Below are 26,874 nucleotides of genomic sequence, written 5' to 3' on the forward strand. Positions count from 1 at the left end.
TGGGGTTGTTGTGGCCAAAGTGCAGAACCCTGCACTTGGCCTTGTTAAATCTCATCCCATTGGCCTCTGCCCACCCAGCCAGCCTGTCCAGGTCCCTCTGCAGGGCTCTCCTACCTTCCAACAGCTCCACAGCTGCTCCTAGCTTGGTGTCATCTGCAAACTTACTGATGCTGGACTCAACCCCCTTGTCCAGATCATCAATAAAGATATTGAACAGGACTGGGCTCAGCACTGATCCCTGGGGCACACCACCAGTGCCAGCTGCCAACTGGATGTGGCATCATTCACCACCACTCTCTGGGCCCGGCCTTCCAGCCAGTTCTTGACCCATATCAGAGTGAATCTGTCCAAGCCACGAGCTGCCAGCTGTGCCAGGAACCTGTTGTGGCAGACAGTGTCAAAGGCTTTGCTGCAGTCCAGGAGAAACAACTGAATTCCTTGCAGCTTCAGCAGTGTCAGTGTACTTCACAGCAAAACATTCATTCCCTTAATATTACTACCAGAAGGAGTGGCCAGGCAAAGGTACCATAACTCTGTACAAAAAGACATAGAAAGACAGCTTCAAAAGACCACATCCTATCATGCCACCTCCCTGATGCTGCAGAGAACAGATCTGGAAAGTAGAATCCTATTTATTCTGCTTGTCAGGCTTCAAAGAGAAAATCATAGAATCAGTTTGGTCCTGAACAGCCATGCCTACACATTTCCTGAACACTTCCAGTGACACTGACTGCACCACCACCCTGGGCAGCCTGACCACTCTTTCGGTAAGGAATTTTTCCCTAATATCCAATCTAAACCTCCTCTGGCACAATTTAAGGCCATTTCCTCCTCATTCCTCATCACTTGGTACTGAGAGAAGATACCAACACCCACCTCACTCCAGCTTACTTTCAGATAGCAATGAGGTCTCCTCTCAGCCTCCTGTTTTCCAGACTAAACAATCCATTCCCTCAGCCACTCCTCATAAGACTTGTTCTCAATAATAGATCCTTCACCAGCTTTATTGCCCTTCTCTGGACTTGCTCCAGCAGCTCAATGTCCTTCCTGCAATAAGGGGCAGAAAACTGAGCACTGTATTTGAGGTGTGGACTCACCAATGCTGAGTATAGGAGGACAATCACTTCCCTAGTCCTTACTGGCCACACTATTCCTTATACAGGCTACAATCAGTTCTTCTTGGCCTCCTGAGCACACAGCTGGCTCATGTTTAGCCAGCTGTCAAACAGCACCCCTAGGTCCTTTTCTGCTAGGCAACTTTCCAGCCATTCTTCTCCAAGCCTGTAGAAGCATGAGGTTGTTGCAACCCAGGTGCAGGACCAGCAGTTGGTCCTGTTGAACCTCATATCGCTGACCTTGGGCCATCAATCCAGCCTGGTCAGATCACAGAATCATAGAATCAACCAGGTTGGAAGAGACCTCCAAGCTCATCCAGCCCAACCTAGCACCCAGCCCTGGCCAATCAACCAGACCATGGCACTAAGTGCCTCATCCAGTCTTTTCTTGAACATCTCCAGGCACAGCAACTCCACCACCTCCCTGGGCAGCCCATTCCAATGCCAGTCACTCTCTCTATAAAGAACTTCCTCCAAATAGGTGTCAGCTGCAACCTTACCGAGGGTGCCCTTGATTCCCTCACCCAGGGAACAAAGAGATTAAAGGAGGCTGGCCCCAAATTTGAGCACTGGGGAGCACCACTTGTGACCAGCTGCCAGCTCCATTGCCCATCCCTCTTAGGGCCTGGCCAGCCAGCCAGCATTTTAGCCAGCAAAGCATCCACCCATCCGAGTTACAAAACACACAGAGCTCTTGTTTCTTTCTCACATACATTTGTTTAGTTTCTGATGACTGACAAAACACACTCAGGATCCAAACACAAGCACTCACTGGCCCAGATCCTTGGCCATCTCAGAAGGCAGAGCAGACTCCAGTTGACTCTAGAATGTTTTACTGGCCTCTGGGAGCTGCTCTTCCAAGAAGAGATGACTCATGCTGATGCACAACAAAGAAATGTCATGCTCTCACTGTTAAGAGCTTCTATTTATCAGAGCACAGGGTACCTTTCTCAATTTCCCTTACAGAAGTGCTTGTGAGGGTCATACAGGGGCCTCAGGAACACGCTGGGACATGACTGCAAAGGAGTAGCTGGTGGCCCAGTGGCTCTGTCCAGCTAGGGTTATGATGCTCACAATCTTCTGCTGCTGCTGGGCTCCACAAGAAAAACATTCATGCCAGGGAGAATTATCTACTGCAGACCCAGACTATGTGTTCAGTAACTCTTATCTTAGTACTTTGGTCAGATCAGAGACAGAAACCTGATACTTAACTTCAAACAGCTTCAAGCCCAAAGACAGCCTTAATCTGACATTCATTGCACTCCCCCACCCCTCTGCAGTACCAATTGTCCCAGCAAAACATTATTATCTCTCCTTATGAAACCATACTGCACTCAAAACATTCCAGATCAGGCTGGACATGGCTCTGAGCAGCCTGATCTAGTTGAAGATGTCCCTGTCACTGTAGGAGTGTTGTCCTAGATGATCTTTAAAGGTTCCTCTCAACCCAAAACATTGGACCTGGGGCTTTTTAGTCTGGAGAAGAAAAGACTAAAAAGGGATTTAATCAATGTTTACAGATATCTGAGGGCTGGGGTTCAGGAGAGGGGGGACAGGCTCTGAGCACTGCTCCCTGGGATAGGACAAGCAGCAAGGGATGAAAGCTGCAGCACAGCAGGTTCCAGCTCAACACAAGGGGGAACTTTTTTCCTGTAAGGGCTCAAAAGCACTGGCACAGGCTGCCCAGAAAGGTTGTGGAGTCTCCTTCTCTGGAGCCTTTCAAGGCCTGTCTGGATGTGTTCCTGTGTGACCTGAGCTAGATTGTGTGGTCCTGCTCTGGCAGGAGGGTTGGACTTGATCTCTTTGGGTCCCTTCCAACTCATGACATCCTGTGATCTTCGAAGAGAATAGAATACAGAGCTGAACATACTTCACTTAGTTCCCAGAGGAGGCTTAGATTTTTAGTCTCATAGCAGCCAAATAACCAAATGTTATGGAATCATAGAATCAAGCTGGTTGGAAGAGACCTCCAAGCTCATCCAGTCCAACCTAGCACCCAGCCCTACACAATCAACCAGACCATGGCACTAAGTGCCCCAGCCAGGCTTGGCTTCAACACCTCCAAGGACAATGACTCCACCACCTCCCTGGGCAGCCCATTCCAATGCCAATCACTCTCTCTGCCAACAACTTCCTCAGAACATCCAGCCTAGACCTGCCCTGGCACCGCTTGAGACTCTGTCCCCTTGTTCTGTTGCTGCTTGCCTGGCAGAAGAGACCAATCCCCACCTGGCTGCAATGTCAAAGACTCCCAGCTGAAGCACTGAGGGGAGATGAGGTACAGAGACACCAATGCTAGGCAGGAACACATAAGAGGAAGTGGTAAGACCATGACTTTCCATACACGAAGTTCAGTTTGTTCTCAACGCTTCCTGCATCTCTCTCTGTCAAGTACAAAGCCCCCACTAATTTCTGCCAGCTTGTCAGAGCAAGCTGAACACACTCTGCACCTGGTCAGAAGGACTCCACTTCCTCATACAGCCTGGCAAGCACAACCAGAAAAGAAACTCACCAAGGCTGCACAGTCCCATGCAGCAGAGAGGCCATCCTGGAGCCTCACGCAACAGCAGAGGCCTTTTAAATGAGAGGGCAACTCCACTAGCTTCTTTCCACTGAACTGTAACCTCCAGCCTTATCCAGCTACCATGGAATTGTCCTTTTGTACTGACACAGGAAGGCTGTGCCCAGGGCAGACAAGAGCATCCTGTGACAGAGCAGGGCTTTCCCAGGGTCATGCTCCTTTGTGCCAGGGACTTTCTGCCCAGCTCTTCATGTGTGGTGCTTTTACTTTGCCGGCTCATGAGGATAAAAGTGTAAAGATACACTCTAAATGACTGTGTTCTTTCAGGAGGCACAGTTGTTAGTTAAGCAGTGAGGAGCTGATCCCTCCTTTGTGTAGCCACTGAGCAATCATGGACTGAAATACATCTCTGACAGCAACTTGTTCTTTCAGATTCAGCCTCCAGCAACCTGCTTTACACTACTACTGCAAGATGACAGCCAACCATGTCCTGGGCTGCAGCAAGAGCAACCTGGCCAGCAGGGCAAGGGAGGGGATTCTGCCCCTTGGCTCTGCTCTCCTCAGACCCCACCTGGAGTCCTGTCTGCAGTTCTGGAGCCCCCAACACAAGGAGGAACTGTTAGAGTGAGCCCAGAGGAGGCCACAAAGATGCTCAGAGGGCTGCAGCAGCCCTGCTCTGAGGACAGGCTGAGAGAGTTGTGGCTCTGCAGCCTGGAGAAGAGAAGGCTTCCAGGAGACCACCTAGTATGTCAAAGAGGCCTACAGGGAGGCTGGGGAGGGATTATTGACAAGGCCTTGTAATGACAGGACAAAAGGTAATGGGTTTAAACTGGCAGAGAGGAGATTCAGACTAGATGTTAGGAAGAAGTTCTTTGCATTGAGGGTGGTGAGACACTCACACAGGTTGTCCAGGGAGGTTAGAATCAGAGAATCAGTCAGGGTTGGAAGGGACCACAAGGATCATCTAATTCTAACACTATCCTAGATCAGGCTGCCCACAGCCTCAGCCAGCCTGGCCTTAAACACCTCCAGGTGTGGGGCCTCAACCACCTCCCTGGACAACCCATTCCAGCCTCTCACCACTCTCATGCTCAACAACTTCCTCCAAACCTCCAGTCTGAGCCTCCCCACCTCCAGCTTTGCTCCGTTCCCCCCAGTCCTGGCACTCCCTGACAGCCTAAAAAGTCCCTCCCCAGACTTTTTGTAGCTCCCTTCAGATCCTGGAAGGCCACAAGAAGGTCACCTGGGAGCCTCCTCTTCTGCAGCCTGCACAGCCCCAACTCTTTCAGTCTGTGCTCACAGCAGAGCTGCTGCAGCCCTCTCAGCATCCTCCTGGCCCTGCTCTGGACACACTCCAGCATCTCCACATCCCTCTTGTAGTGGGGGCTCCAGAACTGGATGCAGTACTCCAGATGGGGTTCCACCAGAGCAGACAATCATCTCCCTGGCCCTGTTGGCCACACTTCTCTTTGATGCAGCCCAGGCTCTGCTTGGCTTTCTGGGCTGCAAGTGCACACTGCTGGCTCCTGTTGAGCTTCTCCTCCACCAGCACCCCCAAGTCCCTCTCCTCAGGGCTGCTCTCCAGCCACTCACTGCCCAGCCTGCATTTGTGCTTGGCATTGCCTCCACCCAGCTGCAGGACCTTGCACTTGGTCTCACTGAACCAGTGCCCACCTCTCCAGCCTATCCAGGTCCCTCTGGATGGCATCTCTGCCCTCCAACCTGTCTGCACATTCTGTGATTCTGTGCTCCAGAACCTCCCTGGAGGTGTTCAAGGCCAGGGTGGATGAGGCCTTGAGTGACCTGTTTTAGAGGGAGGTGTCCCTGCCTATGGCAGAGGGTTGGAACTGGCTGAGCTTTGAGGTCTCTTCCAACCTAAACCATTCTATGATCTTATGATACCATTCTAACAAATTATTTGCAGGAGAAGGTTTTACCAGTTTGTGAATTTCATATAAGCTTTCCCCACAGACACACACAGAGGCTCACATTCATTCATGAATTTCAGACACTTAAAGGCACCATCATTATAATATTTGTCTCTGCAGGCTTCCATTTGGAATTACTAGAGCATGTGAGGGTAGCTCAAGATGGACACATCCAAGAGACAAAAGTGGAGTTTTGAGCATTTCCAATGCTACTGTTTCTGCATCTTTCCACTACCTACTGAAAAGGTGCTTAAAGCATCTACCACTCAGATTTATCCACCCCAGTGAAAAACCTGAGGTCACACAGGGTAATTACAGGTCTTAGCAAACAAGAATCTTTCTTTATCTTGTTTTCCTCTGAGACAGAATAGGTACCTCATGCCTCTGGGCAAAGAGCCAGAGGAACAAAGATCACAGAATCATAGAATCAGTCAGGGTTGGAAGAGGGACCACAAGGATCACCTGGTTCCAACTCTCCTGCCATGGGCGGGGATACCCTACCCTAGAGCAGGCTGCCCACAGCCTCTGCCAGCCTGCCCTTAAACACCTCCAGCCATGGGGCCTCAACCACCTCCCTGGGAAACCCATTCCAGCCTCTCACCACTCTCATGCTCAACAACTTCCTCCTCACATCCAATCTGAATCTCCCCACCTCCAGCTTTGCTCCATTCCCCCCAGTCCTGTCACTCCCTGAGAGGCTAAAAAGTCCCTCCCCAGCTTTTTTGTAGGCCCCCTTCAGATACTGAAAGGCCACAAGAAGATCACCTGGGAGCCTCCTCTTCTCCACACGCCAGTTCTCATCTGTGTGTTGTGAACTGTCTTGTGATAGACTAGAAAGTAATTCCTCAGTTTTAAGTAGATTGGTTTGATACTGCTAATCAAAGGAAAATAAAGAAGAAAAAAACCAACCACCACCAAAACCACAACCTTCACCCTGGCCATCACCAAACAAACAAACACCACAACCCCCTCCCAAACCCCTCAAACTCTACATTCTTTTAAAATACTCTTTAAAATCTGCTCAACAAACAAGAGCATCAGGTGACCCACAGCAAATGGAACCAGAGAGGCACCATATGTTATCTTCTGCCTGCTTATGTAAAACACTTTAGAGCTGTCACTTTCATGCCTGAATCATGCATCTACTATTGGCAGTTCTGGAAGCACACATTCTGGTCAGCCTGTCCACTGCTCTCTGGAGGCATGCAAACCTGCAGCACCAAAAGACTACTGTGACAATCACTGCGTATTAAGCAACACACAGAATCACAGAATTAACCAGGCTGGAACAGATCTCTCAGATCATTGAGTCCAACCTAGCACTTAACCCTTCTCTTTAATTAAACCATGGCACTAAGTGCCTCATCCAGCATCCTTTTAAACACCTCCAGGGATGGGGACTCCACCACCTCCCCAGGCAGCCCATTCCAATGCCAATCACTCTTGCTGTGAAGAATTTCTTCCTGATGTCCAGCCTAAACCTGCCCTTGAGGCTGTGTCTTCTTGTTCTGTCCCTGGGTGCCTGGCAGAGGAGACTAACTCCACCTGGCTACAACCTCCTTTCAGGTAGCTGCAGACAGCAATGAGGTCTGCCCTGAGCCTCCTCTTCTTCAGGCTGCACACCCCCAGCTCCCTCAGCCTCTCCTCACAGGGCTGTGCTCCAGACCCCTCACCAGCCTTGCTGCCCTTCTCTGGACACATTCAAGTAGCAGCCAGGACTCAGAGAAGTAAAATGATCTTCCTGGTGGATACATGGATGGTGTTGAGCTGCTCTGCTCACCTTATTCAAGCCTTGCAGTGAGTTATGCTGGCCCTAAGAGAGGTACAAGGGGCCAAACAGTGCAGCACACTAACACATGACTGCAAAAACTCTTCTTTATTACTGGGTTTGACATGACTTTGGATATGTCACTCCACCTCTCTGTGCCTCTGACTGCCGTCTGGCTAACTAGACTATACTATTTGGTGTGAGGGCTGTATCTGACTAGAGATTAGTCTAGCAGGTGGCACAACTGGTTACAGATACTACCAAAAAACATCAAGCAAAACTGGAAAGTGAGAGAATGAATGCAATCAGTCACTTGCAGAAGCACCAAATTCACCTGGAGTCTAAAAGGCTGCACAACAAGGCAGCTCTCAGCACCAATCTCATTTGCTCAGTCATGTGTCACATGGATTCCTAAGCTTACCTAAAGCATTTCTTTCAGGGATCTTTCTTTAAAGGTGCACATTCAGTAAGCATCCGTATAGCATTTAAGGAAATGTTACTGCAGTAGAGACTCTCATTAGCAACCTAATTAGCCTTCTGAAAATAACTAACATTCCTTTCTATAAAAGGAACAAATGACCCATTACATCAGACAAGCAAAACAAATGCCAAAGGTAAGGGGGTTTGTTCAGGGAGAAAACAAGAATGGAGCAGCAGTATGAGTACAAAGGAAGATGAGGCACAAATGCTCATGACTCACAAAGACTGGACTATGCAAGTGGGTGTGCAGGACTGGTTATGTGCCTAACTGTCTGATGTGTGCATCTAGCCAGCATTCACACTGAGCATTTCCCTTCCTCTATCTCTGCAGCCCACTGGTAAACCACCAGTGGAGACAATGAAAAATTCCACACTCCAGCTTACCTTGAAAGCCAGATTTACAGGCTCTCAAATTCAACCAACCACTCAGTCACAAACAGTTCCCTCATTACAAAAAGACTGCCTGAGAGGACCTACATTTTGACTATTAAAACACTCTCAAAATGGCCAAAATCATAGAATGGTTTAGGTTGGAAGGGACCTCAAAGCTCAGCCAGTTCCAACCTCCTGCCATAGGCAGGGACACCTCCCACTAGAACAGGTCACTCAAGGCCTCATCCACCCTGGCCTTGAACACCTCCAGGGAGATTGTGGAGCACAGAAGCACAGAATGTGATCAAAGATCTGTGCTCCACAACGTCCCTGTGCAACCTGTGCCAGTGTCTCACCACCCTCACTGCAAACAACTTCTTCCTAACATCCAGTTTCAATCTCCCCTCTGCCAGTTTAACCCATTCCTCCTCATCCTGTCATCACAAGACTTTGCCAGTAGTCCTCCCCAGCCCTCCTGTAGCCCCTTTCAGATACTGGAAGGCCACTCCAAGGTCTCCTGGAAGCCTTCTCCAGGCTGCAGAGCCTCAACTCTCATAGCCTGTCCTCACAGTAGAGCTGCTGCAGCCTTCTGAGCATCTTGGTGGCCTACTCTGGACTTGCTCCAACATTTCAATGTCCAAGATTTAATTTCTGTGGCCTACAATAAAAAGTGAGGTAATGGCTACAAATAGCCTGAAGTACACTTCTTGAAGTTTCTCAGAAGGTGGTGTTCTCATCAGTCAGCATGGCCTGAAAGAGTTAGGCATAAATTTCTTGATCAGTGCAGGTTTGAAATCAGTGTGGGTGAGCACAGACAGTCACCAGCATCAGTGCTGTGGGCTGTGTGTGCACGTAGAGACGAGAGAAAACAAAGCATACAGGTCAGCATGTTACTGCCTGGTGGAGAAAGAACTGTAGTGTTAAGACAGTTGGATGCAGTTTCAGTGCAGGACAACAAATAAAGAAGCCACTAGACTGGAAGTGAGCTTCCCAGCATCCACATATTCAGGCAACATAGCAAACGTAACAAATCACCAATGCAGAGGTGCATTTTCAGCCATTTCCTTGTCTGATGTGTGTTTACATTTCCCTGGCAGGAAAGCTGACTACTCAAGGACTTCAAGTGTGATTGCAGAGAGGGCGAAGCTCAGCTGTACAAAAGCTTCCCCGGCTACATCACTATGGAAACCACAAATCCATTGCCGGCTCTGTTTGTCTACTTCTTTCAATGACTGAAACAAAAATCCAAAGTAAAGGATTCTTCCAGTTTGTCACCTTAGTTCTATCAAGATAACAGAGGAACAAACAGAGATCACCTGATTCAAGACCAATTCTTTCAATTCTTTCTTCCTTACAAGCCCTCTCTGTGAATCCTACCAAACCTCTCAATCCAGCTGGGCAATCCTCCTCCCAGGAGGCTTCCAGCACTTCTTTTAGGGAGGACTCTTCAAGCACAGCCCAGGATTTTATCTTATCCTCCACAGCTTCCAGCAACTTGTGGACTAGGACAGCCCCAAAGGCAGATCACTCTAGAGCAAATTCAGCTAGCTGGCATAATGAAAAGCTGAAAGCAGTTCTGGATACAAGTTACAGTATCTTGCTTTGACAAACTCTTTAAGAACATCTGAAGTGCTCTCAGAGATGGTAGGACACATTACAAGACAACTGCAAAGGGTTACATTTTGCTTTAAGAAAGACATCATTTTTACAGCAGTTCCTAGCTACAGGTAGCTTTTCCCATACTAAAAATATGAATATTTCATGGCAAAAGCCTAACAACCAAGAGCAACTCTGGAAGATGAAGAAGGAATCATAGAATGGTTTAGGTTGGAAGGGACCTCAATGCTCAGCCAGTTCCAACCCCCTGCCATAGGCAGGGACACCTCCCACTAGAACAGGTTGCTCAAGGTCTCATCCAATGTGGCCTGGAACACCACCAGGGAGGAAGAATCCATAACCTCCCTGGGCAACCTGTGCCAGTGTCTCACCACCCTCACTGCAAAGAACCCTTTCCTAACATCCAGTTTCAATCTCCCCTCTGCCACTTTAAACCCATTCCTCCTTGTCCTGTCACTACAAGACCTTGTCAGGAGTCCCTCCTCAGCCTTCCTGTAGGTCCCCTTCAGATACTGCAAGGCCACTCCAAGGTCTCCTCGAAGCCTTCTCTTCTCCAGGCTGCAGAGACCCAACTCTCTCAGCCTGTCCTCATAGCAGAGCTGCTGCAACCCTCTGAGCAACTTCGTGGCCTCCTCTAGACTGGCTCCAACAGTTCCATGTCCTGCTTGTGTTGGGGGCTCCAGAACTGCAGACAGGAGTCCAGATGGGGTGGGAGGAGAGCAGAGCCAAGGGGCAGAATCCCCTCCCTTGTCCTGCTGCCCACACTGCTCTTGCTGCAGCCCAGCACAGGGTTGCTGTCTGGGCTGCACTCACACTGCAGGCTCATGGTGAGCTTTTCACCAACCCAGACCCCCAGGTTCCTTTTCCTCAGGGCTGCTCTCAGCCGTTCCCCACCCAGTCTGGAGTTGTGCTCGGGATTGCACTGACCCAGGAAAATGGGAAAAGTTCAGTCTCTGCAGCACCTCAGTGTCTCTCAGCTTCAGATGCTGATTGACAACTATAACACAGACAAATGACCACTTGTAAGCAAGTTCAGGAAAAAAAAAATATGCTTTTCACAGATGTTCCCATTTAAAGAAGCTCCTCTCCACTAATGCACTCAGCATGGAGAGAAAAGTCCTGCCTGTGCTTAGGGAACTTCTGACATGACACTTTGCCTTCTCAGCAAGACAGAGCTAGGAACAAACTGTCACAGCATAAGTTCTCTTACAAAAGCCACAGCAATTATGCACAGAAGATGCAGCCCCCACCTCCTTGTTTGCAAGTTGGGCCAGAGCAGTCAGTCTTGGTCCTAATTCATTACTCTCATCTTATGGCCAGTTCCAGACTGGCATTACCTGACACATCCCAGCTTTGGTGGTGTTACAGAACTTCTACTAACAGCCCACAGGATGATCAAAGATTATTTCTGAGTTCTGAAGGATGTCACAACAACATACAAGCGACTTCATAATGCTGGCACGAGCTGGCACTCACAGCCTTCAGGGTCGTGTCCTGATGGCTCTGGAAGCAGATCTGTCTGCATCTCCAGCAGACAGCCTCCTGAACAGCCCAAGTGGATGGAACACACAGGAAGCATTGGAGGAATGAATAATTCACAGTCTTGTTCTGCTGCCAATGGATCTATGTTTTCTTTTGCCCATACAGCACTCTGTTTTTGTTTCAACAGTAATAGGAGATGTCTTCTTTTGATGGCTCTTGAGGGCAGGCAATAAACAGCATTTGCTCTACTCACAGCAATAGTACCACACACCAGCACACCTGCCAGACACAGCTTTCTTCAGAAGTACTCAGGGCTGCATCATTGACAAAATGTCTGGACTCATTCCAAGGCTCAGGCCATCACCACCAGCCTTCAAATTAAGCTACTGACACTTGCTTTGCCATTAACTTTGGAGCACTGGTCTGGACTTTACTGCTCAGAAGCTGACACTTTCTGACCAACTAAAGCTCTGTATTCAGCTACACAATGGGCCACAAGATCACAGCTGGAGCTCAGGAGAGCATCCAATTCTGCTTATCCCCACATAGCACTGCCACAGTTAAGTCAACTTCCTTTCTTCCTTCAGCAGTTGATGGATCTGCTCCCCAGTCTGAGAGAGTAACAGGGGTCTATCACAGGCAGAATACATACAGGAGTGGGACAATAGAATATCCAGCATAGGATCTGCTGGGCGCTACCACTAAGAGAAGATAATGAAACCCCTGCAACAGGAAAGGTGAGGGAGGAAGGTGCTGCATTGATCTGTGCTGGGGGAGGTATAGGCTGGATGTTAGGAGGAAGTTCTTCACAGAGAGAGTGACTGGCACTGGATTGGGATGCCCAGGGAAGTGGTGAAGTCACCATCACTGGAGGTGTTGAAGCAAAGCCTGGATGAGGCACTTAGTGCCATGGTCTGGTTGACTGGACAGGGCTGGGTGCTAGGTTGGACTGGATGAGCTTGGAGGTCTCTTCCAACCTGGCCAATTCTATACCACCTCCATATCCAAAGTGAGCTCCCAGTTAAAAGTACTCTGCCTGACCTATCCATGAAATTGTATTCGCAACAAGGAAAGCAATCCTGTACCCTGCACTGCTGCAAACGCTATCAGAGCACCCGTGCTTAACCTCCAGTCCAGCACTACAGGCTGGGGACAGAGTGGCTGGAGAGAAGCCAGGCGGAGAAGGACCTGGGGGTGCTGGTCGACAGGTGACTGAACATGAGTCAGCAGTGTGCCCAGCTGGCCAAGAAGGCTAATGGCATCCTGGCCTGCATCAGGAATAGTGTGGCCAGCAGCACCAGAGAAGTCCTTCTGCTGCCGTGCTCAGCACTGGTCAGGCCACACCTTCAGTCCTGTGTCCAGTTCTAGGCCCCTCAATTCAAGAGATGTTGAGGTGTTGGAACATGTCCAGAGAAGGGCAACAAGGCTGGGCAGTGGGCTGGAGCACAGCCCTGTGAGGAGAGGCTGAGGGAGCTGGGGGTGTGCAGCCTGCAGAAGAGGAGGCTCAGGGCAGACCTCATTGCTCTCTACAACTACCTGAAGGGAGACTGTAGCCAGGTGGGGTTGGTCTCTTGTCCCAGGCACCCAGGGACAGAACAAGAGGACACAGCCTCAAGCTGTGCCAGGGTAGGTTTAGGCTGAACATTAGGAAGAAATTCTTTAGAGCAAGAGTGATTGGCATTGGAATGGGCTGCCCGGGCAGGTGGTGAAGTCCCCATCCGGAGGTGTTTACAAGTAGGCTGGATGAGACACTTAGTGCCATAGCTTAGTTACTGAGAAGGGTTATGTGATAGGTTGGACTCAATGATCCTAGAGGTCTCTTCCAGCCTGCTTAATTCTGTGACTCTGTGATTCCTATTAGGGCACCACATTGCACACTGCAGATAAACAGACAACTCTGACACACTGCAGGTTCTGAGATCATTGTTCTGGTCCCACCAATGTCCAGCCCATCTATCAGGCTCAGTATAAAATTTTGTCCTACAACATAAATTACCCTTCTTATTTGACAGTATTTTCCATCCACTCTGTGCAACTGTAACAGAAGGCCCTATGTACAGGAGAGCAGTAAGACGAGCCTACAAAGATTAGCAGAGTAACACACTGGTGAATCAGGGGCAGAGATTGCACTGCTTGTTAGGGCCAGGAATAGATTCCTCATCATCCAACTCCCACCTGTGCTCTTACCACTGGAGACAGCAATCCTCTGCTCTTTACCTACTGCTCTGGTTTAGCTCAGAGCTACTGCTCCACTGTCCTGATTGTTTTACTTGCCTAAGGCTATTCAAGTGTAAGGTTTCAAAGAAGCAACATCACCAGGATAAGTTTGGCAGTACGAATTAGGAGCAATCAGACTGATGTGACTCAAAGCAGAGAGAAATCAAGGGTGATGTGTGCAAACAGCCACCTCACACTCTCAGAAAGAATCCTGCAGTTTGAAGGGATGGAAAAAAACCTTCCTATCTTGACCATCCTGTATGTATTCGACATACTTCAATTCCCAAGGTCCCACCTATAACACAGCTCTGTACTCACACATCCACTCTCATTTTCTGGTCTGTGTGTGCACTCCCACCAGCTTTACCCTCTAGCCCTTACCTTTGCCAAGAAGGAATTTCTAGAGCTCTCCCACTTTTTGGTCAGCTCCTGGCTCACAGCATCCGCAGGTCAACGAGGCTGCCTCCAGCAAGTCTGAGCTGTTTCAGATGCCAGTCGTTTTCAGACCAGGTGTGTGCGGCCAAGAGCTAATACACCAACCAGCCAGCCTTCCTAAACCAAAGAAGCACAGTTTGATGTTAATGAAGCACAGTGCAAGAGAGGTTTGAGACACTGAAAGAGCTGTGCATATGGATAGCTTTGCTAAAGTACATTGGGCTCTGCGAACCCTGACTTCTTCAGAGCCCCAGGCAGGCACCTGAACTTGCTCCTTGCCCAGGGCGGTTCCCTGGCAGCCACCTCTCCTCTGCTGAGGCTAAGCCTTTCAGCTCTCCACTGTCCTTATGGACCACAGCCACAGTAAACACACAGAAGAGTTCATTACAGCCAATGAACAAAGGTTTCTCACTGTTACCACCTCAGCCAAGACCTCAGTTAACTCTTGAAGGGGCTACCAGAAAGTGCTTTATTCTCTATTTTCCTGGCCAATACCACAGCTTTTGAAGTAAGCATCTCTGCTGCCTCCTCTTTACCCTCATTCTCCCTCTCCTCATATTGCTTCTGTATCTCCCCCAGCTGCTCTCCTCTTCTCCAATCACCACACTTTTCCTCTCTCTTGCCTGAGCCACAGCACGGCCTTTATGTAAGCAGGCCCTTGTCACTGTCACCCACTCTTCACTCTAGCCCACTCCTGGGGACACTGGCACTGCCTCTTCCCCCCACTCCAGTGACCTTTCACCTCCATTCTGGGGCTGGCAGCATATATGAATGGCCCAATCAAGCAGAGTCCATGAGCTGGAGCTGTACTTCTGCTTTTGGAGCACTGACATTCAGGCTCCCTGCTTTCACAGAAGTCACAACTGGAGCTGACAGCTCCACCACTAAAGGACGTAACATCATATCCACATCAGCCTCACAGCCCTTACACTCCAAGGGCTTGCCCAAACATAGCATTTTTCAGGATGAATTGCATGTGAAGAAGTTAGAACGAGAACATTTGTGTCAAGACTGTAACGAATGTGATCTTCACATTATCTTAACGAATCTGAGAGGTTTTGAGCACCTAAGTCCCAACAGGAATTCAAGAGAAACATTTTCCCTAAAATAACATTAAAAAAACCCCAACAAAACAACATAACAAACAAGTCTGCACTATTTTTATTTATAGAATGGTTTAGGTTGGAAGGGACCTCAAAGCTCAGGCAATTCCAACCCCTCCACCATAGGCAGGGACATCACCCACTAGAACAGGCTGCTCAAGACCTCATCCACCCTGGCCTTGAACACCTCCAGGGAGGTTGTGGAGCACAGAAGCACCAAATGTGATCTTTGATCTTTGATCACATTCTTTGCTTCTGTGCTCCACAACCTCCCTGGGCAACCTGTGCCAGTGTCTCACCACCCTCACTGCAAACAACTTCCTCCTAACATCCAGTTTCAATCTCTCCTCTGCCACTTTAAATCCATTCCTCCTCCAACTCTCTCAGCCTGTTGTCCTAAAAGCAGAGCTGCTGCAGCCCTCTGAGGAGAGGCTGAGGGAGCTGGGAGTGTGCAGCCTGGAGAAAAGAAGGTTCAGGGCAGGCCTCATTGCTGTCTACAACTACCTGAAAGGAGGTTGCAGCCAGGTGGGGTTGGTCTCCTCTGCCAGACATCCAGTGTCAGAACAAGAGGACACAGCCTCAAACCATGCCAGGGCAGATTCAGACTGGACATTAGGAAGAAGTTCTTCATGGCAAGAGTGATTGGCATTGGAATGGGCTGCCTGGGGAGATGGTGGAGTCACCATCTCTGAAACTGTTTAAAAGTGGCTGGCTGAGGCATTTAGTGCCACAGTTTAGTTAATGAGAAGGGTTAGATGATAGGTGGGACTCAATGATCCTAGGGGTCTTTTCCACCCTGGTTAATTCTGTGATTCTGCGACTAAGTTTTAACACACATGACCAGAGAAGTAGAGCTGAAGATAAAGGTTCAACCTTAAAGCTCATATAATTACTACAACACTTAAATCAAAATGTTTTCCTTTTGTATATAAATGAACTTCTGTGTTCAAATCCTACTAATTAAAAATGTGCAATGTTGGCAGTAGGAAAAAAAACCACAAACCAAAAACACCAAAGTGGAAAACAGCAATGATGGTGTGACCACTCAATTGCACAGTAGTTACAATCCAAAATCCACTACTAGTGCAGACTCAGGCTGCCAAAACAGCACTTGTCCATGCTCTGCTCTTTCCTCTAGCACAGACACCAACAGTCATATTGTCAGGAGCTTGGGGACTATACATTAGTGTTACTTAGAAGTAGAGCTCATCAAATCAGAACATCAAGAACAAGCAAACAAAAAGGAAACCAAATCCCTGACCAGGAAGTGGTTACTTTTGAGTTCCTCCTCCTGTTCTCTTCATAGTTTCCAGAGTGCTCAAAAAACAAAAACTGAAGTCCATGCAACTATCCAATGATCAACAGTCCAACAAGAAATGCAAATCACAACACTGCTCCACGCTTGGAAGGTAGGAGAGCCCTGCAGAAGGACCTAGACAGGCTGGATGGGTGGGCAGAGGCCAATAGGATGATATTGAACAAGGCCAAGTGCAGGGTTCTGCACTTTGGCCACAACAACCCCAAGCTGCACTACAGGCTGGGGACAGAGTGGCTGAGAGCAGCCAGCCAGAGAGGGACCTGGGGGTGCTGGTAGATAGTAGGCTGAAGATGAGCCAGCAGTGTGCCCAGGTGGCCAAGAAAGACAATGGCATCCTGGCCTGGCTCAGGAACAATGTGGCCAGCAGGACAAGGGAGGTTCTTCTTCCTCTATACTCAGCACTGCTCAGGCCACACCTTGAGTGCTGTGTCCAGTTCTGGGCCCCTCAATTCAAGAGAAATGTTGACGTGCTGGAAGGTGCCCAGAGAAGGGCAGCAAGGCTGGGGAGAGGCCTGGAGCACAGCCCTGTGAGGAGAGGCTGAGGGAGCTGGGGGTGTGCAGCCTGGAGAAGAGGAGGCTCAGGGCAGACCTCACTGCTGTCTATAATTACCTGAAGGGAGGCTGTAGCCAGGTGGGGTTGGGCTCTTCCTCCAGGCACCCAGCAACAGAACAAGGGGACACAGTCTCAAGTTATGCCAGGGGAGGTCTAGGCTGGATGTTAGGAGGAAGTTCCTGCCAGAGAGAGTGATTGGCATTGGAATGGGCTGCCCAGGGAGGTGGTGGAGTCGCCATCCCTGGAGTGTTCAAGAAAAGACTGGATGAGGCATTCAGTGGCATGGTGTAGATGACTGGATAGGGCTGGGTGCTAGGTTGGAGGTGGATGATCTTGGAGGTCTCTTCCAACCTGGATGATTCTATGATTCTATGTCTTTTCTGGGATTCTCATGGGAAGTGCCAGATTTGGAAACAGAAAACAAGAATCTGTCTTCTCAGAAACTCACCCTGCTCTGACAGGACTTACACTCAGGGTGAGGCAGATACCACTTTTGACTTAAGTCCCAATATGCCCTTTGATGAGGACTCTTGAACACGCATATAGACCAGCTGGCATCTGAACATCCCTGAACCTAGACTGGTAGACAGAGAACAAAACATCTTAGGTTTGGCTGAGTTTCCTTCCCAAACAGATTGCATTACTTCAGAGAGATACGCAGGACACGCAGTGCTACACAGTCCTCACCTCCTGAAATCGAAAAGCCTGTCTTCTGGAACAAAAATAACTGCAAAAACAACTCTGTAAAAGCAACAACTTTGACAGATTGGAAAAGACCTCTAAGATCATCAAGTCCAACCTATCACCTAACCCTTCTCATTAACTAAACCATGGTGCCTCATCCAGCCTCCTCTTAAATACCTCCAGGGATGGGGACTCCACCACCTCCCCTGGCAGCCCATTCCAATGCCAATCACTCTTGCTGTGAAGAACTTCTTCCTAATGTCCAGCCTGAACCTACCCTGGCACAGCTTGGGCTGTGTCCTCTTGTTCTGTCCCTGGGTGCCTGGAAGAAGAGACCAACCCCATCTGGCTATAACCTCCTTTCAGGTAGTTGTAGACAGCAATGAAACCTGCCCTGAGCCTTCTTTTCTCCAGGCTGCACACCCCCAGCTCCCTCAGCCTCTCCTCAGAGGGCTGTGCTCCAGCCCACTGCCCAGCGATGGTGTCCCTTTCTGGAAACGTTCCAGAACCTCAACAGCTTTCTCAAATTGGGGGGCCCAGAACTGGACACAGGACTCAAGGTGTGGCCTGACCAGTGCTGAGTATGGGGACAGGAGGCCTTCTCTGGACATGTTCCAGCACCTCAACATTTTTCTTAAACTGTGAGGCCCAGAAGTGATTTCTAAAGTTAGGTGCATCCTTTCCCAGACACCTCCAGATAGGTCTTCTATCTCTACAGAAAGCTCCAGCAAAGCCTTGAGCAGCACATGAAAAGAAATCTGAAACTCTGGAGGTCTAAAAGCCACACTGCCGCCTGATAGCCAAAAAAGCCTTGAGCAGATGCCCACAGCTACAGTATCCACAAATGCTGTGGTTATTTATCAACAAAAGCAGAAATGTGTTTGTTTAGAGTAACTGCCAAGAGCCTACATTTCTTGTTGCTTATCCTACAATCTGTCTTCTAAAAAAAAACATTAAAACCAAAAAGGCTTCCAAACAAACACAATTAAATGCCCTCATACTGCTAGATCTGGCTTATATTATTAAAGTCTCACTTTTTCTTCTGTCTACTCTTATCCCTGCTTATGTTCTTTCCATTCTGCTCCTGCTAAGGCAACCAAAACGAATCAGGTGGGTTTGTGTTCAGGTTTTCATGCGTTACCACAGTTCTCAACATTTTGGGGTCATCAGGAGTGTTTGAAGACTTCTCACATATCTCTGCCATGTATCTTTTAACACAAATCCCTCGCCTATTGTCTTATTTTTCATGGTCCCAAGGATGGGATATAGAATCATAGAATCAACCAGCTTGGAAGAGACCTCCAAGCTCATCCAGCCCAATCCCCCAGCCCTAGCCAGTCAACTAGACCATGGCACTAAGTGCCTCATCCAGGCTTTTCTTGAACACCTCCAGGGATGGTGCCTCCACCACCTCCCTGGGCAGCCCATTCCAATGCCTATCACTCTCTCTGTGAAGAACTTCCTCCTAGCATCCAGCCTATACTTTCCCCGGCACAACTTGAGACTGTGTCCCCTCGTTCTGTTGTTGGTTGCCTGGGAGAAGAGGCCACCCCCCACCTGGTTACAATGTCCCTTCAGGTAGTTGTAGACAGCACTGAGGTCAGCCCTGAGCCTCCTCTTCTCCAGGCTAAACAACCCCATCTCCCTCAGCCTCTCCTCATAGGGTTCATGTTCCAGGCCCCTCATCAGCTTCGTTGCCCTTCTCTGGACACATTCCAGATATGAACTACTTCCCATAAGATGTTGGACTACCAAAGAACTACAGACCCTCAGGATGGAATGGTTATTTATTTCAACACACTTACATATATATGCTTCATTATCTTTAAGAGTTCATCTAACCTTTTTTTCTGTTCATTTCAGGTCCTGGGAATACTTTGATCTAAAACTGAGGTCAAATCTGACCTCACAATACGTCAGGTTAAGCAGAAGGTGAATAAAAAGGAGCAACTGTTACAAAAGTCCACCTACACTTGCTTTATGGAGAAGTAGAGAACACATGTTACATGATGAAACAAACTCCCTGGCTTTTTGGGAAGTGAAAGCAGGGTACTGTTGCCTGGCAACTTATCTGATTACCATTCTTTCATTTATCACATGCACACTTAGATATGTTGCATAATAATGTCTCACTCTTATGCTGCCTAACCCTATGGGAAAAAAAAAAGAAGAAGGGATGGGGGGTGGGTGTGGAGGAAAAAGCTACCAAAATTAATTACTTCAGTCTCTTCTCTGAAAGTACAAGACAGCAGCTCAAAACCATGTTGAAACATTAGTATTCCCAAATTCTATTCCTGCTTTTTTTTTTCCTGGCTTGCTGAATGTCCTTATACAAGCATTTTATTTTATCTACTTGCCTGCAAAATGGCACTAATAACAGCAGCCTCAGAGATACACACTGAAAGTTCATTAAGAACAGAGAGCTTCTCAGATGCAAGATGCCATGGAAGTGCTGGTGTTAGCATTCGGAGCGGTGCTAAGCCCTGGTCCAAAGCGTAGCAAACTGTAGTCATCGTCATGACATCGTCCAGTCCTTGTTTCTCACACAAGGATTTCAAAGCAAGAAAACCACATTTTTTTCTCCACCAGAACAACACTTTCCTGCCTTCCATGTCTGATACATAGTTTGGAGAAGAAAAAAGAAAACACAATACCTACTCTCACCACTCCACAGCCACGGTAACATACTGCGAGCTGAGACTGGAGTAGTAAGCATTGTGGCAGCTCTTGGAGCTCATACCATGAAAACCAGAGTTGAATCTGGACATGTGCATACATGACATCTTTAGAAATCAACGTGCTCTCTATTTACTGATCTGATCTTTGAAAAGCTAATTACAGCCCAGATAATCTAAAAAAGAATTAAGCATAATACCAAATTGTGCAAACACCAAACTACAGCATTGTTTCCAAGAGGATGTAATTACCTAACAGGAGGGCTTTGATTTCATGAAGTTGACTTTTTGCACATCCACACAATGTATCATAACAAAATGCCTATTTTATATACACACCTGCAGCAACAGTTTAGTGGCCCAGGGCCCTTCTGCTGGCACTCCTCTGCCAGCACAAGCAACTGAAGTTGTTTTGGAAACTCAGTATCACATCTTCGTGGTAAAGTATTAAGCAGTAAAAGAAAATCAAAAGCATTGACAGCCAAGCTCTACATTGCTAAGTAATTATTATGTTACCTTCACAGTTGCTTCCCTCTTCCTAGAAGACATTCAAGTATTTCCATAAACTGTGCCCTACGTCCTGCAGCTCTTGTACAAGTCCACTTCCAATTAAAAGCTTAATTGCAAGACCTGCCTTGGAAAGCACTGCTGGATCAAAATAAACCAAATCACATGGTATCTATCATGCCACTAGGGGAAACTATAGACACATCTTTAAACCACCAGAAATCACAAAAAGAAACAACTCTTCTCCCTCTAGAGCTTACTGGAGTATCCTTACCATAAACCTCTGCTGACACCAAATTCAAAGAAAATAGATGGTGCAAAGTATCCCCTGGGTTAAGTGAGCCCAGTTCTGCTAAGCCAGCCAGCAAGGAGAAGAGAGAACACTACCATCAGGCACTCCCTGCAGCAAGCAGCAAGGGGACAGCCAAGCTAGAGCTCTGCATAGACACAGCCCCAGCCACTACTTCTCAGCCCAGATTAGGCTGGTGGAGTCAAATGAGTCTGATCATCTTCTGTGCATGTATTCTGAGCTTAAAAAATAAAGAAAATGAACCAGACTCTGCACCACGCCACGACTGTCCTAAAGAGAGAACCTTCCCCTTTAGAAGTACTTCATCTCCTTCATGCTTCCAGCAGAGTCAAGGACAACAGCACAAAAAAGGCAGTCCACTGAAGTCCTTCATACAGACCACCTTCAATATAGGGTGCACCTGAAATCAAAGATCCAGCAAGGAAGGAACCAAACAGCAGCTTCACCACTCTATGCTATGAACACTTACCTAAGGACTACTAATACTTGGCTCTTATGCAATGAAAGCAAGACAGTATTTGTGGTAGGGAAGATTCCCTCAGTCGTTTAATCCAGCTTTGACAGCAGCCTGTGAGGGCGGGGGAGTTTTGAAACAAGGCTGTGGTGAACTCTCCTGCACTGACACTAATAAAAATCCCCAAGAAAATACAGGGTAACAGAAAACACTTCCCTCTTCTATGCAATTATTAGACACTTCTGAACTCGTAATTGACAGGTTTTCTTATTGACATATAACTACAAACACATTTCTAAAGCAGTCTAGCTTTTATTTAGCCTCTAAGAACATGTGAAAGAGGAGTATGCACCTGCAAATACACATCCTTTAGACTCATTTTAGCTGAAGTGTGAGGTGCATAGCCTCTGGCTCCCACTTGACATTATTGGGTCTATCATTAACAACCAGGAGCGTAGTACACTGACTAACCAAAAAGAGCACGTTGTTCCCAGTTGGCACAGATGTTGGTATCTGTTGCTACAGAGCCAAAGCCTTTGCCCAGTTTGGCATTCTTTCAGGACTCTTTCTGGTTGCCTGCACAACCACCTTACACCTAGGAGCTCAGAAACCATCTGGATACTCCTGCCTGACATACCGTCACAGACATGTGAAAAGCAGACCAGTTTGTTTCTGATATACAAGACAAAGCAGCCCTCCACTCCCCGAGCCGGTCTGTGCTCAGCCTGCTCAGCCAAGAGCAAGCGAGTCAGGCAACAAAGCCACCAGAGAACACTCAAATACATGCAGGGAGCAGACATGGGAAGTAAAACATGATTGTTTACAAACCCATAGCAAGCAAGCTACAAGTAGATAATACCTTTTAAACTGTGTAGATGATCAATCTTCTTTCAGAAAAGGAAAAATGCCAATACCTCACCTTCCACAAAGGAAGATTTCGTTTTGAAGGAGAACTCCCACCTGTACTGTTCAACTTCACGTCTTTCACTTCAAATCCAACTCGAAACACCTCTGTTGGATACTGTTTTGTCTGAAGCTATACAGGACCACACAGGACAGAAGGGACCACACTTCAGTTTGCTCAATTGCCATTTTGCCACCTGAAAGACTTGGCTCTGGCATCTGAAAGCTTACCAAGGTATTGCAACTTGCCTACAGAGGTGAGCAGTGCTTCCCACAGCAGGCAGGTGTGGAGCAACATCAGGCTTTTCCAGCCTCTTGCTGGCAAACAATTTCTCTAAGTAATTGACCCATTTTCTACAGAATAATTAGTCCTAGGGAATGAAGCACTGTCACAGCCACGTTGTTACCTCTCTCCTCTTACCATCTAATAGCAGGCTGCTTGAGACTCAAAATGAAAGAAACAAAACAACACAACAGCCTAATGTCATTTTCTTAGCTATGGCATTTATTAGATCCAATTCAAAACCAAAGAATCCTAAGGTAAGACTGGCAACAATAAAATCTCCCATTGCTTTATTTCACCATCAGAACAAGTAGGTTTCTTTCATGACATTACTCTTTAGGCCTCTTCAAGATATTAGGCTTCTCTTTTTTTAGGAGCTTTTTCAGGATATTCACTTTCATGTTCCATAAGTAAAAAACTCTTTCTGCTGTGATAAAGTATAAGAACAGAGAGGACTCCAGTCAAATCTCCTGCATATCACAGTTTATTAACATTGCAGGCAGTTTCTTGCAACAGAGCTCAGCAACTTGGATAAGGACAGAAGTCCTTTAGTCTAAAAAGATTAGATTTGCATACCATGAACACAGAGCACAGCCAGCATAGCAACTCCAGAACTGGCAAAGGACTGTTCAAACGAGTCTCACACAGATGGCCCTTAGTGACCCATCCCATGCTGCAGAGAAAAAAGGAAAACCTACAAAGCCTGGTCTGAGATCCTGTGTGATTCTGAAGACACAAACAAGACTTGCCATCAAAGCACACAAGGACAGAAAAAAGATGTCTGGTTTTCTCCCAGGAAGAGTGCACAGCTTCCTCTCCCTCTCCCCCACTGCCCCTAGACCTCTTCTCCTTCCTGGCATGCTCAGTCCCCTATTGTGGCTCATTTCTAATGCTTCAGAGGAAGGCAAAAACTAAATTCATCTAATTACATCAAGAGAGGAAATACCCTTCCTGGACACAATGTAGTGACTGCTGGCAAGCTTGAAGCACTCAAGCTGAGTACAGTCATCGTCTTCAGCAAATGCACAGATATTATAAGCACATTTAGGATGCTGCAAAACAACTTCATTCCAGAGCTCTCGATGTATGGAAGTCAGTAGATCCACAAATGACAAGGCCAGAAGGATCCCTACATCTTCACTACTTAGAACTTCTCTGAGATGCTGAATTAAAAGTATAGATTGTAAAAAGATACCTCCATTTAGAGGCTCCAAATGCTGTCAAGTCTGCTACCTTAAATGAAAACCTCTTCCAGTCTTACACTCAAAGTCAGGAACATGCATCTGCCTTCAAGGTTAAATTTGCCTTTCACTGCTTAGCACCACATCATGTCGTGACGTTGTCAGCAAAACCAGAGTCCCCACTATCAGGTTTCATTTCCATACAGATGCACAGATCTGGTCCGGAGGAACCCACTTGTCAATAAGCTACCCACAGCTGTAGCTTTAGCCTCCCTTGGTCATTTCTGTAAATCTGACTACCCAACAGAGTATCATTATGGTATGGCTGCCAGCAGAGGATCTCAAAATGTTTCACCCACACTGAACACACTATTTGTTACACTTCTGGCAACCTTTAACAAGCTGCTAGTTAAACCAAAGGATGTGGAGCTAACTCCTGTGTTTCATGAGGATGATCAGAGGGCTGGAGCACCTCTCCTATGAGGAGAGACTGAGGGAGTTGGCGTTGTTCAGGTTGGAGAGGAGAAGGCTCTGAGGTGACCTTCTTGTGGCCTTTCAGTATCTGAAAGGGCTTACAAGAAAGCTGAAGAGGGACTTTTTAGGCTGTCAGGTAGTGATAGGACTGAGGGGAATGGAACAAAACTAGAAATGGGTAGAGTCAGACTGGATATTAGGAAGAAGTTCTTCACCTTGAGGGTGATGAGAACTTGGAAGGGGTTGCCCAGGGAGGTGGTGGAAGCCTCATTCCTGGAGGTGTTTAAGGCCAGGCTGGATGAGACTCTGGACACTCTGATCTAGTGTGAGGTGCCCCTGCCCACGGCAGGAGGGGTGGAACTAGAAGATCCTTGTGATCCCTTCCAACCCTGACTGATTCTATGATTCTAATTTGACTTCACCCATGAAATGCCACCTTTCTGTACCTTAGTCTCCCCTCTTCAAAGAGGGTTACACCCACATTCTTCAGAGGGAGCCTCCATAGAGAACTATGAAACTTACAGACATACACACAAAGGCCCACAGAGAGAAATTATCTACTTTCAAATTAAATGAACAACCTTAATTTAACCGGAGCAAGATGTTGTCACCACACAGAGACAAACTGACATGCCTGCAAGGAAGAGGTCACACCTTCTCACTAGGACTAGATGTTGGGATTCAGAAAGGACATTCAGGATGTGCCTTGGGTTTCAGATTGGGTTATGGACTTCATGGTTTTCCCTTTATAGACTAGAGGGTTTTCCTCAATGCTGGCTGAAAGTGGGTACAGGCATAAACAATTCCATCTCAGTAAGTTTTCCAATAATTTTATGGTAGTTGTTTTTTTGTTTTGGTGACGTTGTTGTTGGTTTGCAGTTTGTTTGTTTGGGGGTTTTCCTTTCCCAAGACTTCCTATTCACTACTAAACCATAGCTAGCCCCATTTCACAGAATCACAGAATTAACCAGCTTAGAAACGATCTCTAAGATCATCGAGTCCAACCTATCACCTAACCCTTCTCATTAACTAAACCATGGCACTAAGTGCCTCATCCAGCCTCCTCTTACCTCCAGGAATGGGGACTCCACCACCTCCCCAGGCAGCCCATTCCAATGCCAATCACCCTTGTTGCGAAGACCTTCTTCCTAACATGCAGCTTGAATCTGCCCTGGCACGGCTTGAGACTGTGTCCTCTTGTTCTGTCACTGAGTGCCTGGGAGGAGAGACCAATCCCACCTGGCTACAACCTCCTTTCAGGTAGTTGTAGAGAGCAATGAGGTCTCCCCTAAGCCTCCTATACATTAAATTCATTTGCCTTCCTTGACACCACAGAAGAGCTCTTTGAGCAATCCATTTTCCTTGCAAATCCTCAATGCACAGAGGTCTGGTGGTCACAGGGCTCTTAGCATTTTCCCCACAAAAAAAACCAGCCCCTGCAGGGACTACTTTTCCCCTCAGAATTAATAGAGAGAAATAAGCCAAACTTGTCAAATAAATGACGTCAGAAAACAATACAAAATATAGCATGTGACAGAGTTTTACTGCTTCTGTTACATAATTAGCAGTCTTAACAAGTTTGTCTTTACCTGGTAGTTTGGGGCCAGCAATGCCAAATGAGATCTACAAAGTGCCAGGGTAATGCTCAGGCAAAAAAAAGAGAGACAGGGCAGCCTCCCAGCATCATTGCTCCTAAGCATCCTAGAGACAACTGTCGAAACCCTCGTGCAAAGAACGGGGGGAGCAGAAGGAAATCTAGATTTTCCATTTCACCCAAATCCAGCAATTCTGAATAGTTTTCCATAACAAAATGGAGTAAGAGCAAATATCTTGAGAGTAATTCAAAAAAGAAGAAAGAAGAGAAAGAAGGAGGGAGGGGGAAAGAAGAGAAAGAAGGAGGGAGGGGGAAAGAAGAGAAAGAAGGAGGGAGGGGGAAAGAAGAGAAAGAAGGAGGGAGGGGGAAAGAAGAGAAAGAAGGAGGGAGGGGGAAAGAAGAGAAAGAAGGAGGGAGGGGGAAAGAAGAGAAAGAAGGAGGGAGGGGGAAAGAAGAGAAAGAAGGAGGGAGGGGGAAAGAAGAGAAAGAAGGAGGGAGGGGGAAAGAAGAGAAAGAAGGAGGGAGGGGGAAAGAAGAGAAAGAAGGAGGGAGGGGGAAAGAAGAGAAAGAAGGAGGGAGGGGGAAAGAAGAGAAAGAAGGAGGGAGGGGGAAAGAAGAGAAAGAAGGAGGGAGGGGGAAAGAAGAGAAAGAAGGAGGGAGGGGGAAAGAAGAGAAAGAAGGAGGGAGGGGGAAAGAAGAGAAAGAAGGAGGGAGGGGGAAAGAAGAGAAAGAAGGAGGGAGGGGGAAAGAAGAGAAAGAAGGAGGGAGGGGGAAAGAAAGAAGATAAAGGAGGAAAGAAGAGAAAGGAGGAGGGAGGGGGAAAGAAGAGAAAGAAAAGGGGGGAGGAAAGAAATAAATAAACAAACCTGAAAGTGGGGTGAAAAAAGAAAGTGGCAAAAA

General features: G+C 47.5%; 1 protein-coding gene across 3 annotated transcripts in view; it reads right to left on the bottom strand.

The window, feature by feature from the left end:
- Positions 1-26,874, bottom strand: part of TMEM229B (transmembrane protein 229B) — a 41,818-nt gene that overhangs the window by 12,266 nt on the left and 2,678 nt on the right. For all 3 annotated transcript variants that reach the window (XM_064143908.1, XM_064143915.1, XM_064143924.1), the window contains one exon: positions 13,882-14,052. The gene's annotated coding sequence lies outside the window, so the exon portion shown is untranslated. The remainder of the gene's footprint in view (positions 1-13,881; positions 14,053-26,874) is intronic.

Source organism: Pogoniulus pusillus, chromosome 1 (genome assembly GCF_015220805.1).
Source record: "Pogoniulus pusillus isolate bPogPus1 chromosome 1, bPogPus1.pri, whole genome shotgun sequence".
NCBI classification, from domain to species: Eukaryota; Metazoa; Chordata; class Aves; order Piciformes; family Lybiidae; genus Pogoniulus; species Pogoniulus pusillus.